The following is a 13,453-nucleotide window of genomic DNA, read 5'->3' as shown; positions in this document are numbered from 1 at the left end:
TTAATCTTTTCTTCTCCAAGGAAAACTGCCCCAGCTATCCAGTTTATCTATGTAACAGAAGTTCCTCATCCCTGGAACATTCTAGTAAATCTTTTCTGCTTTCTAATGCCTTCACATCTTTCCTAAAGTGTGGTGTCCAGAATTGGACACAATACTAAAGTTGAAGTTGAACCAGCGTTTTATAAAAGGTTTATCATAGCCACCTTGCTTTTGTACTCTATTCCTCTATTTAAAAAGCCCAGGATCCCATATACCTTATTAATCATTCTCTCAACCTGTCTTGCCACCTTCAATAATTTATGCACATGTACACCCAGGTCCCTCTGCTCCTGCACCCCTTTAGAATTGTACTCATTTTATATTGCCTTTCCTCATTCTTCCAATTAAAATGAACCACTTCACACTTCTCTGCATTAAATTTCATCTGACACTTGTTCACCAATTCCACCAGACTTTCTATGTCCTTTTGAAGTGCTACACTCTCCTCATGGTTCACAATATTTTAAAATGTTGTGGCATCCACAAATTTTGAAATGAAATGAACAAGTCAAGGTCATTCATTTAGATCAAGAAAAGCTGAGCTTATCCATACACAAGGTTGTAACATTTGCAGTTCTCTAGTCTTCTGGCACCACCCCTGTATCTAAGGATGCATCCTAATTAATGCTACCTTATTCAGTTTTCTCCATGTCCATTTGTGTAAGCACTTTGGCTGCCACTCCAGGCCCAAGCCCATCACTTCAAGTTTGGCTTTATTATTTTCCACCCTTTTTACTTTTGTTTCTACTGCTCCTAGACCCTTCTCTCCTGTTATGCCTCCTTTCACTCCTCCCCTCTAGTGTACTCTGCCTTCACAAATCCCTCCTCCAGTACTTCTTGAATTTCCTGTTCTCCTTCCATTATCCCAGCCTTGACTCCCTGTTAGCTAACCCTACCGTTAGTTTCCCTTTGTGCCTCTCTTGGCATTCTCCAAAGGACCTGCTGAGGCACTCATCACTCCATCCAATTCTACTCTGGTCAACCTGCCCATACAATGCACAGTTAGGGGCTAATCTGGGGCCTGCCCAACTTGCTCTTCTCAGTGCTGACCCTGTGGACTTTGCCAATAGGTTAGTTCTCTCTGCATCTCCCTCCGGAATGTCTGTGAACAAGGACCTTGCAGTCCATGATCTTATTGTGGAGGAAGACATCAGCATCATGGCCTCGGCAGAAAGTTGGCTGAGAGCCCACAGCACCTTCCACCTCATTGAAGTTCTACATCTGGCTACATCTTTCCCCACTTGCCCTGTCAGTATTGTTGGTGCGGCTCTTATAACTACTCTTCTGGCTCTTTCTCAACCTTTGAACACCTCTTCATGTTCCACTTCTCTCACATCTCATTTCAAATCCTGGTTCTCTGCTGCCCTCCCAAGTACAGCAGAAATTTTCGTAAAGATTTCTTTACTGTTTTCCTCCCTCAGCCTCTGCTCCCAGTGACTCCCTGATTTCAATTTCCATCGTACTCATGGCCGTGATTTTCCATGCCCACTGGCGTCAGGCGTGCTCAACGGTGTGAGCAGACAACATGGTGCGATCAGACTCATGACGGCGTGATGTCGGGAGCCTCATTTTAATACATCTGCATATCATTAGGCCAGCCCACTGGAATAATCCCCCCTGCCGCTGGATCGTCCCATCTGAAAGCATGCCGATGTGTTTCACAACAGCATATAAAAGACATGCACTTGGCACGCAGCACTTTGAGGGGAACTTGGAAGTGAGTACACAGTAACGGTGTGCAGTGCTCATCAGGGTCGCCTGCTGGACTTCAAGCTTGAGGCAACTTGCTGGGGGAGGGCAAGAGCAGCCCTGCCGTTGAATACAGTGCACAAGAATTTGGGGTGGGGGTAGGGTAGGCAAGGGAAGTGGCCATGCATTAGGGAAACCTTGTATAAAATGACCATTCCTCTGCAGCTGAGGCAATTCAGGCACAGCCACATTGATATGATCGGAGTCAGGCTTCTAGCTTATCTGCCCACTTGAGCAACACAGAGGCATCAAAGTGCCGCCAAATGCTCCAGAGCTTTTCAGGACCCCCTACCCACTCTGGCACAGACTGCAAACTAACGAGCATTTTAGTGAACTGCAGAACAGTCACTGCTGGAGGCACTCACAGCCCCTTGCAATGTCGACATCCCAATTTGGACCAGTCTCCCCGATGGTTCCAGCTAACAGCATAGCCTTGCAGTGCAGGTTAGGAGAATGCCTGTGCCTGAGCTGAGAGTACAGGATGCAGTCCAATGGACAAAGCTGCTGCCACTCAGGTGGAGTGGGGAGGAGGTGGATGGAGCCTCGGGCAGCTATGCAGTGCATGAATCTCTGGCCATTCAAGCAGTGGCCAGTCTCCAGAAAGCATTAAGGAGCCTTTACACTTAACCAGGACAGGTTCTTAGTACACCCATGCTAACCCACGTGTCTCTCTCTTTCATCGTGCAGGAGGAGTACGTCAGGATCATGGAGCCTGGTGAACTAGCTGTATGCCTGATGGCCTAGAGAGAGCGAAGACGATGGAGGAGAGAGTGACTGAGGCTCCTGGCTGCGCAGAGGCAGGAGCAGCAGCCTCAGGAAGAAGGGGCAGCTGGGACGCCTGCACACGCTGCTGAAGAGCCACAGCGAGCCGTCACTGGTCGGCGCCTAGCAACACCCTGGCTCTATAGACACTGCCTTTCATTCCTGCAGATGACTGACAACCAGTGTACCAAAGGCTGTGCATGTCTAGGGAACTGGTCGCTCACATCTGCCACCTGCTAAAGGATTTGGCGCCATGAGGACATGGAAGGCATCCACTGCCAGTGACTGTGGCACTCAATTTCTATGCCAGTGGCTCCTTTCAGAACTCCAAAGGTGACGTCTGTGGGATCTCATAAGCCTCCACCCACAAATGCATCCATGAGGTCACAGATGCCAGCTTTGCGAGGGCACACAACTTTGTGCATTTTGCCTGGGACCAGGACTGCCAGGATGCAAGAGTGATTGGGTTCGCCCAGATCTCAGGCTTCTCACAGGTGCAGGGTGCAATCGACTGCACTCATGTGGCACTCAGATCTCCGTTGTAACACATGGTCAACTACATCAACCACAAGGGATTCCATTCGCTGAATGTTTAGCTAGTGTGCAACCACCAGAAATGCATCCTGCAGGTCTGCGCACAGTTTCCGGGGAGTCTTCCAGAGTCCACAGAAGCTGCAGGGATGGCTCCTCGGGGACAAGGGCTACCCGCAGAGGACGTGGCAGATGACACCCGCGCAGCAGCCTCAGACGGCGGCAGAGCGACGCTATAATGAAGCTCATGCTGCAACTTGCAACTTGGTGGAGCAGACCATTGGGATGCTGAAGGTGAGGTTTAAGTGCCTGGACCAGTCTGGTGGAGCACTGCAAAATAGTCCACAGAAGGTGTCACGCATTGTGGTCGTCTGCTGCACTCTTTACCACCTGGTGCTCCAAAGGGGAGACGAGTTGGCTGACGAGGGGCTGAAGGTCTCCTCCGATGAGGATGATGCCGACGGGGATGAGGTTGAGGAGGTCCTTGAAGGCAATTATGACAGGGATGAGGCCCTTGCACTGGCTAGATGAGGCAGGCATGCTCAGGAAGCCCTCACGGCTGCTAGATTTGTGCAGGACGATGATGACATACAGTGAAGTGACCCCATAGATCCTCACACTGCATCTGTGAATGTTTGACTCCAGTCTGGCTTATGGCAGTGTGAATACCCTCTGTGAGAATGCTCCTGTCATGGGGATGCAGTGGGGGCCCTAATAGTCACTCGATCACAGGAGGATGATGATGACATGCAGTGAGGACAATACATAGATCTTCACATAGCCTTTGAGAATGTCTGACTCCTGCCTGGACAAGGGCAGCTCACTTGCGCTCTGTCATCAGGGTCATATCATAGAGATGCAGCCATGAAATTATAAAAGCATGATCCTAGAGTAATAGAGTCAGAGTTATATAAGCACAGAAACAGGCCCTTCGGCCCATCATGTCCATGCCAGAAATCAAGCACCTATCATTTCTAATCCCATTTTCCAACACTTGGCCCGTAGCCCTGAATGCTATGGTGTTTCAAGTGCTCATCTAAATACTTCTTAAATGTTGTGAGGGTTCCTGCCTCTACCACGCCCTCAAGCAGTGTGTTCTAGATTCCAACCATCCTCTGGGTGAAAAAATGGTGATCTCCCTTGAACCAGCAGTGAGTGAGGGCCCTGTGGATATGTGATGGGTTTGACAGCATGAGAGTTGAGAGTGATGAGAAGAGTGACTTACTCTAACGGAACGGAGGAGGTCATTCATCTTGAGGCACAGGGTGGTTCTCCTCTTTTGAAGGGCATTGGCGCTGACTACCGCTGCCACCACCTCCCAAGCCTGGTTGGTGACACCCCTGCCCATCCTGCAGCCAGAGTGGGAGTAGAGGACATCGCGGTGGGTCTCCACGGCGTCCAAAAGGCATTCTAGTGACATGTCACTAAACCTGGATGCTGCAGTCTCCTTGCCTTTTGTGGACATCTTCCCTGCAGCAATCGTGGGCTGGAAGCACTGTGATGTGATGCACATGGTTGGCCTTAAAAATGGCACCCAGCATGATGAAGTGGCAAGGTGAGTAATAGTGGGCAGGCGAATGAGAGCCTACCTGCCATGGAAACAGCATGCTTTCCAGGAATGCATAAATAATGCGATACGATGTGAAAATCTGCCATCGCGACAAGCGGGTAAAATGTCGTTTTACCTGCCCACTTCACAAATCTGGGACAATTCCACCTATCGTGTTCTCTCTCCTGAGTTCACTGTCCTCCTATCCTCCCTGCACCACTCCCTCCATGTAAACTCACAAATACACAGTCATAGTCACCCTCTGCTATCTCATGTGACTCCCATCTCATCAATTGCAGGTAAGGCCAACTCTGATCACTGCCTTGTATCACTCTCCATCCACATCCTCCTTACATACATACTTGCTTCTGTATTTGTCCCCGGAAAAAATGATCTCCCTGCCCAATTCACTCACAACTGGCATTTTCAAATTCCTAATTGTTTAGCCTTTGGGCCTCCATGGCATTTTTGCAGCTAACAATCTGCGTCTAAATTCTCAGACTACCTGCCTGCCTGACACCCAGTAAACTGGATGAGCAAGAAATTCCACTAATTAAATAATTAATTAAAGCCATTGTCTTCAGCACATGTCACAAACTCCACTGCCTCCATCCTTCTTCCTGGCAACAATCTGCAGCTGAATCAGTCAATTCACAACCTGAGTGTCATATCTGATCTGAGATGAGCTTTCAAACACATATCCTCACCATCACCAAGACTGTCTACGTCTACATCCATAACATCGCCTGACTCCAACCTTGTCTCAGCTCTTCAACCTCTGAAACCCTCATCCGTCTGTTTCTTATCTGCAGAGTTGACTATTCTAACACACCACTGGCCAGCCTCCCATATTCTAGACTCCATTCAATATTCTGCTGTCATGTCCTCTCACCAAATCCTGTTCACTCATTGGCCCTGTGCTCGCTGACCTGTACTGACTCTTGCTTAGGCAATGCCTCGGTTTCAAAATTCTCATCCTTGCTTTTTCATATCCCTCCATGGCCTCACCCATCCGTATCTTGGTAATCTCCTCCAACCCTATAACAGCCTAAGATCTTTCTGAGAGCCTTGAATCCTGGCCTCTTGAGCATTCCCAATGTTAACTGTTCCACCATTGATGGCTGTGCATTCAACTACCTGCAACCGAAGCTCTGGAAATCCTTAGCTAACCCTCTCTGCCTCTCTACCCTGCATTCCTCCTTTAAGACACTGCTTTCACCTCATTTTTGGTCATCTTCTCTAATATTGCTGAACGTGTCATATTTTGTTTTATTATGCCTCTGTGAAGCACTTTGGAGATTCTACTACCTTATCGGTGTTATATAAAAAGATTGTTGTTGTTCATGCCTAACCAGAGATTTGTAAAGGTTAAACATGACCTCCTGGCTTCTGTATTCAATGCCCCTATTTATAAAGCTAAATACATATGAACATACAAATTAGGAGGAGTAGGAGGCCACTCGGCCCCTCAAGCCTGCTCCACCATTCAATAAAATCATGGCTGATCGGAATATAGCTTCAACTCCACATTCCAGCCTACCCCCAATAACCTTTCAGCACCTTGTTAATCAAGAATCTATCTATCTCTGCCTAAAAATATTCAAAAGCTGCTTCCACCACCTTTTGAAGAAGAGAGTTCCAAAGTGTCAACCTTCAGAAAAAAAGTCTCTTCTCATCTCTATCTCAAATGGGCGACCCCTTATTTTTAAATAATGAACCCCTAGCTCTAGATTGTCCCACAGGACGTAACATCCTCTCCACATCTGCCCTGTCAAGATCTCTCTGGATCTTAAAGGTTTCAATCAATTCACCTCCTACTCTTCTAAACTCCAGTCTAACCTGTTCAACCTTTCCTCATAAGACAACCCGCCCATTCATGGTATTAGTCTAATAAATCTTCTCGGAACTGCTTCTAACGCAATTACATCTTTCTTTAAATAAGGAGACCAGTACTGTACACAATACTCCAGATGTGGTCTCACCAATGCTCTGTACAACTGAAGTATAACCTCCCAACTTTTGTATTCAATTCCTCTTGCAATAAATAAATGATAACATTCTATTAGTTTTGCAAATTACTTGCTATACCTGTGTACTAACCTTTTGCGACTCATGCATTATGACACCCAAATCCCTCTGAACCTCAGAACTCTGCAATCTTTCACCATTTAGATAATATGCTTCTTTATTATTGTTCCTGCCAAAATGGACAATTTTACATTTTCCTGCATTATACTCCAGTTATCAGATCTTCACCCACTCACTTAAATCATCTATGCCCCTTATGTCCTCTTCACAAATTACTTTCCTACCGAGTTTTGCGTCATCAGCAAATTTAGCAACCATACATGGAGTCCCATCATCCAAGTCATTTATATAAATTGTAAAATGTTAAGGGTCCAGCACTGATCCTTACACCTTGTCAACCAGAAAAAGACCCATTTAAACCATGTTTCCTGTTAGCTAGCCAATCTTCTATCCATGCCAATATGTTACCTCCTACACCATGAGCTTTTATTTTCTGCAATAACCTTTGATGTGGCACTTTATCAAATGCCTTTTGGAAATCTAAGTGCAGTACAGAGAATCACAGAATTGTTACAGTGCAGGAGGCCATTCGGCACCAGCTGCCTGAGCATTTTAAATTAGTTCGAATCTCCTGCCTTTTCCCTGTAACCCTGCACGTTGTTTCTATTTAAATAATCATCCAATGCCCTCGAACGCTTCAATTGAAAATGCCTCCGCCACAATTCTAGGCAGTGCATTCCAAACCTTTCTCACCTTGCATTTGCTTCTTTTGCAAAACACTTTAAAACTGTGTCCTCTGGTTCTCGATCCGTTTACGAGTGAGAACAGTTTCTTCCTATCTACCCTGTCTGGACCCCTCATGATTTTGAAAACTTCTATCAAGTCTCCTCTTAGCCTTCTCCTCTCCAAGGAAAACAGTCCCAGCTTCTCCAATGTTTCCACATAACTGAAGTGTCTCATTCCTGGAACCATTCTTGTAAACCTCTTTTGCACTCTCTCCAATGCATTCATATCCACAGCACATGTGACTCCTTCAAAGAAATCCAATAAATTGGTTAAACCTGACTTCCCTTTCACAAAACCATGCTGACTCTGCTGATTGCCTTGAATTTTTCTAAGTGCCCTGTTATATAGCATCTTTAATGTGTCTTCTGAAATATCTCCTTAAACGTCTGTCACTGAATCTCTATTGTTCAATCCCTGAACCTAATTTGCCATATCATTTTAGCTAGCTCTGCTCTTTCATGCCCTCATAATTGCCAGTCTGCCTAATATCCATCATAGGGAAAATGTTAGAAGCTATAATTAAAGATGTTGTAGCAGGGCACTGGGGTCAGTACTGGGGCCTCAACATTTTACAATTTATATAAATGACTTGGATGAAGGGACTGAAGGAGTGGTTGCTAAATTTGCTGATGACACAAAGATAGGTAGGAAAGTAAATTGTGAAGAGGTAATAACTAACTCCCTTGCCGGGAGTCGGAATGCATCTGCCAGAGGCAATTGGGAGCTGAGGAGCACCTATAACAGGCCAGGGACTCAAGTGAGGCCTAGCTTGCTGGAAGTCAGAGCGGAGTGGATCTGCGGGAGACAGTCAGGAGCTGAGGAGCACCTATAAATAGACCTGGGATTGCAGAGCGGCCTACCTTGCTGGGAGACGGAGCAGGATGGACTTGTGGGGGACAGTTGGGAGCTGAGGAGCTCCTATAAATACAGACCTGGGATTGCACAGCGGACTACCTTGCTGGGAGACAGAACAGAACAGACCTGCGGGGAACAGTTGGGAGCTGAGTAGCTCCTATAAATACAGACCTGGGATTGCAGAGCGGAATACCTTGCCGGGAGATGGAGCAGAATAGACCTGCGGGGGACAGTCGGGAGCTGAGTAGCTCCTATAAATACAGACCTGGGATTGCAGAGTGGAATACCTTGCTGGGAGACAGAACAGAACGGACTTGCAGGGGATAGTCGGGAGCTGAGGAGCGCGCTGTTTCACCATTTCGGATGTTGGGAAGTTGCCGTCCAGGAAAAAGGAGAACAAAGCAACTGTGATGTCACAGGAAGCTAGCAAGTTGATTGGCCTTTAAGTGCTCAATCTAAGGGACAGTGTGTGAGAAACCAGTTTAAGACAGGTGAGTTAAGTAGATCTATAAATAAAAACTAAAACTTTAAAATGATAAACCAAAATTTGTAAACTTTAAAATTAAAATCAAACAATAAAGAAACAAAAAGCAATAAAAATAAAGTAATTTAAGCAAACATCTAAAACACATACCTTGTATTTAAGAAGCATATAACCTTTAGTCGTCAGTGGTCCTAGCATTCAATAAACACAGTAAGTTGCAGTGTACATAGAAAGTAATTAAAGTAAAACTAAATAACAAGTTAGAATGGCGGGACAGGTGTTTCGTTGCAGCTGTGAGATGAGGGATCTTTTGGACACCAAGGCGATCTATGACAAACAGGTCTGCAGGAAGTGTAAGCAGCTTGAGGAATTCCGGTTGGAGGATTATTGATCTGGAAGTTGAAATGCAGACATTGCACAACATAAGGGAAGGGGAGAAATACCTGGATACTTTGTTCCAGAAGACAGTCACACCTCTTAGAAGAGGGTCATCCGTTTTGGTCAGCAGTGAGGGAGCCTCAGACTTTGCAGTTATCAAACAAGTTTGAGGTGCTCACAATCTGTATGGACGAAAGGAAAGTCTGCAAGTTGAATGAGCTGGCTGGCCATGGCGCTGTGGTATAAGAAGCTGTTCAAGTGGGGGGGAGCAAAAAGGAATGTAGTGGTAGTAGGGGACGGTATAGTGGGGAGGATTGACACTGTTCTCTGCTGCAAAGAGCGAGAGTCCAGGCGGCTATGTTGCAAGCCCAGTGCCAGGGTTCAGGACATCTGCTCAGGGCTGGTAGGAACTTGCAGTGGGAGGGGAGAGATCCAGTTGCCGTGGTCCATGTAGGTACCAATGACATAGCTAGAACTAGGAAAGAGGTTCTGCAAAGTCAGTATGAGGAGCTAGGTACCAAATTAAGAAGCAGAACCTCAAAGGTAATAATCTCTGGATTATTACCCGAGCCACATGCAAATTGGCATAGGGCAAATAAAATTAGAGAGATGAATGCATGGCTCAAAGACTGATGTGGGAGATGTGGGTTCCGGTCTGTGGGGCACTGACATCAGTACTGGGGAAGGTGGGGGCGGTACCGTTGGGACGGTTTACACCTGAACCATCTGTGTTCTCACAACTCGCATAACTAGGGAAGTAGAGAGGCTTTAAACTAAACAAGAGGGGTGAGGAATCAAGCTTGAGTAGAGGCAGCAATTCAAGGTGCAGAGTCAAGGCAGGAGAGAAAAATAGTAACATGAGAAATGAGGGTCAGAGAATGGCAGGAAGGGACAGAGAGGAAAAACCTAAGAATACATCAACAGTCAAGACCAGATGTTACAAAGGTAACAAATAGATAAAACTGAAGGCTCTCTATCTGAATGCACGGAACATTCATAACAAAGTTAATGAGTTGATGGCCTACAATGAAGTAAATAAATATGATCTCTTAGCAATCACGGAGACGTGGCTGCAGGGCGACAAAAATTGGGCCCTTAATATTGAGGGGTACATGACATCCAAGAAGAATAGGAAGCTAGGTAAAGGTGCAGGGGTAGCACTGTTAATAAAAGATGGCATAGGTGCAATAGTTAGAGATGACCTTGCTTCAGGAGATTAGGATGTAGAATCAGTTTGGGTGATGATGAGGAATAATAGTGGAAAAGTGACATTAGTGGGGGTGGTCTACAGGCCCCTTAACAGTAGCCACAGTGTAGGACAAAATATTCAAAAGGAAATATGTATGCTTATGATAAAGGGGTGGCAATCATGGTGATTTTAATCTACACGTAAACTGGAAAAATCAGATTGGCAGTAGTACCCTGGATGAGGAGTTCTTAGAACCTCTTCGAGATAGTTCCTAGAGCAGCATGTTCTGGAACCAATCAGACAGCAGTTTATATTAGACTTGGTATCATGTAATGTGACAGGATTAATTAATGACCTCAGACTAAAAGCACCACGAGGTAACAGTGATCACAATATGATTGAATTTTACATCCAATTTGAAAGGGAGAAGAGTGGGTCTAAGACTAGTATCTTAAACTTAAATAAGGGCAACTATGTCGGGATAAAAGCTGAGTTAGCTGAAGTGAACTGGGAAGCTAGGCTAGAGGATAGATCAATAGAGAAGCAGTGGCAGACATTTAAGGGGATATTTCAGAGTATTCAGAATAAGTACATTCCTAATATAAAGAAAAATCGTAAGAGGACCACCAACCATCCGTGGTTAACTAAAGAAGTTAAGGAAAGCATCAAACTTAAGGAAAACGCATACAGCTCCACAAAGATGAGCAGCAGGGCAGATGATTGGACAGAATATAAAGAACGGCAGAGAATGGCTAAAAGGTCAATCAGGAGAAAGAAATTAGAGTATGAGAGGAAGCTAGCTAGAAATGTAAAAGCAGATAGCAAGAGTTTCTACAGGTACTTAAAAAGGAAAAAAGTAAAATGAGTGTTGGTCCTTTAGAGAGTGACAGTGGGGAGTTAATTGTAGATAATAAGGAAACGGCGGAAGAAATGAACAAATATTTTGCTTCTGTGTTCACTATAGAGGATATAAAAACATTCCAGTAATAGCTGCAAATAAGGAGGTGAAAAGGAGAGAGGAACTTGGTGTAATTGAAATCACCAGGGAAACAGTACTGAACAAACTGATGGAGCTGCAGGTTGGCAAGTCTCCGGGTCCCGATGGATTACACCCTAGGGTCTTAAAAGAGGCGGCTATTGAGGTAGTGAACGCGTTGGTGTTAATTTTCCAAAATTTGCTAGATTCTGGAAAGATTCCATCAGATTGGAAAGTAGCAAATATAGGGAAGGAGGCAGAAAACAAGAAACTATAGCCCAGTTAGCTTGATGTCTATCGTGGGGAAATTATTAGAATCAATCATTATGGAGGTTATAGCTGGGCACTTAGATGAGCTCAAGGCAATTAGGAAGAGTCAGCATGGCTTTGTGGAAGGAAAGTCATGTTTAACCAACTTATTGTAGTTTTCTGAAGGAGTAACAAACACAGTGGATAAAGGGGAGCCTGAACCTGTAGACGTACTGTACTTGGATTTCCAGAAGATATTGATAAGGTGCCACATTAAAAATTACAAAAAATAAAAATGCATGGTTTATGGAGTAACATATTAGCATGGATAGATGATTGGCTGGCTGGCAGAAAGCCGAAAGTATGCATAAATGAGTCTCTTTCTGATTGGCAGGATGTGACGAGTGGAGTCCCACAGAGGTCTGTACTGGGGCCTCAACTTTTTACGATTTATATCAGTGACTTAGATGAGGGGAGTGAAGACATGGTAGCTAACTTTGCAGATGACATAAGGATAGGTCAGAAAGTATGTTGTGAGGAGGACATGAGGTTGCAGATGGATATAGATAGGTTGAGTGAGTGGGCAAAGATCTGGCAAATGGAGTTTAATGTGGGAAAATGTGAAATGGTTTACTTTGGCAGGCAGAACTAAAAAACAGTATTACTTAAATGGATAATTCTGAGGTGCACAGGGATCTAGGTTTTCTAGTACGAGTCACAAAAAGTTAGTATGCAGGTGCAGGAAGTAATTAAGAAGGCTAATGGAATGCTATCCTTTATTACGAGAGGGATTGAACATAAAAGAAAGGATGTTATGCTTCAGTTATACAGGGCATTGATGAGACCATGAATATTGTGTGCCCTTTTGGTCTCCTTATTTAAGAAAGGATGTAAATGCGTTGGAGATGGTTCAGAGGAGGTTTATTAGATTGATACCTGGAAAGAGTGGGTTGTCTTATGAGGAAAGGTTGGACAGACTGGGCTTGTTTCCACTGGAGTTTAGAAGAGTGAAGCGTGATTTGATTGAAGTATATAAGATCCTAAGTAGCCTTGACAAGGTGGATGTGGAAAGGATGTTTCCTTTTGTGAGTGAATCCAGAACTAGGGGGCACAGTTTTAAAATTAGGGGTCACCCTTTTAGGACAGAGATGAAGAGAATTTTTTCCTCTCAGAGGGCTGTGCAACTTTGGAAATCTCTGCCTCAGAAGGTGGTGGAGGTGGGGTCATTGAATATTTTTAAAGCAGAGGGCAAGAGAATCAAAGGTTATCGGGGTTAGATGAGAATGTGGAAATCGAAACAAGATCAGCCATGATCTTATTGCATGGTGGAACAGGCTCGAGGAACCGAGTGCCCTACTCCTGTTCCTAATTCGTATGTCTGTATGTATCCACTCTTGGCCCACTCAAACTGAATGTAAAATTCAATCATATTATGATTGGGAGCTGCTACCTTGGGTTCCTTCACTATGAGGGCATTAATTAATCCTATCTCATTGCACAGTACCAGCTCTAGTATAGCCTGCTCTCTGGTTGGCTCCAGAAAGTGATGTTCTAAGGAACTATCCCAAAAACATTTTATGAATCCATCATCTAGGCTAGCTTTGCCGGTCTGGTTTTTCCAGTCTATTCATATATTAAAATCCTCCATGATTACCGCCAAACTTTTCTGACAAGCTCCCATTATTTCTTCTTTAAAACTCCATCCTACCATGTGGTTACTGTTAGGAGACCAGTATACCACTGCCAGGAGTGACTTCTTGCCTTTACCATTTCTCATCTCTACCCAAACCACTTCTACATCCTGGTTTCTGAACTTAGATCTTCCATCGGTATTGTGCTAGTACCATGATTAATTAACAGAGCCACTCCTCCACCTTT

At 44.9% G+C, this 13,453-nt stretch overlaps 1 protein-coding gene across 2 annotated transcripts in view; it reads right to left on the bottom strand.

The window, feature by feature from the left end:
• The window catches only part of klhl26 (kelch-like family member 26), a 30,638-nt gene that overhangs the window by 3,949 nt on the left and 13,236 nt on the right, over nt 1-13,453 (bottom strand). Inside the window, exon 2 of one of the 2 annotated variants that reach the window (XM_041203835.1) lies at nt 8,934-8,974. The exons of the other annotated variant lie outside the window; for it this stretch is intronic. The gene's annotated coding sequence lies outside the window, so the exon portion shown is untranslated. The remainder of the gene's footprint in view (nt 1-8,933; nt 8,975-13,453) is intronic. 2 annotated transcript variants of the gene reach the window in all.

This window comes from Carcharodon carcharias, chromosome 14 (genome assembly GCF_017639515.1).
Source record: "Carcharodon carcharias isolate sCarCar2 chromosome 14, sCarCar2.pri, whole genome shotgun sequence".
Classification (NCBI taxonomy): Eukaryota; Metazoa; Chordata; class Chondrichthyes; order Lamniformes; family Lamnidae; genus Carcharodon; species Carcharodon carcharias.
This window is presented reverse-complemented; position numbering and strand designations above follow the sequence as displayed.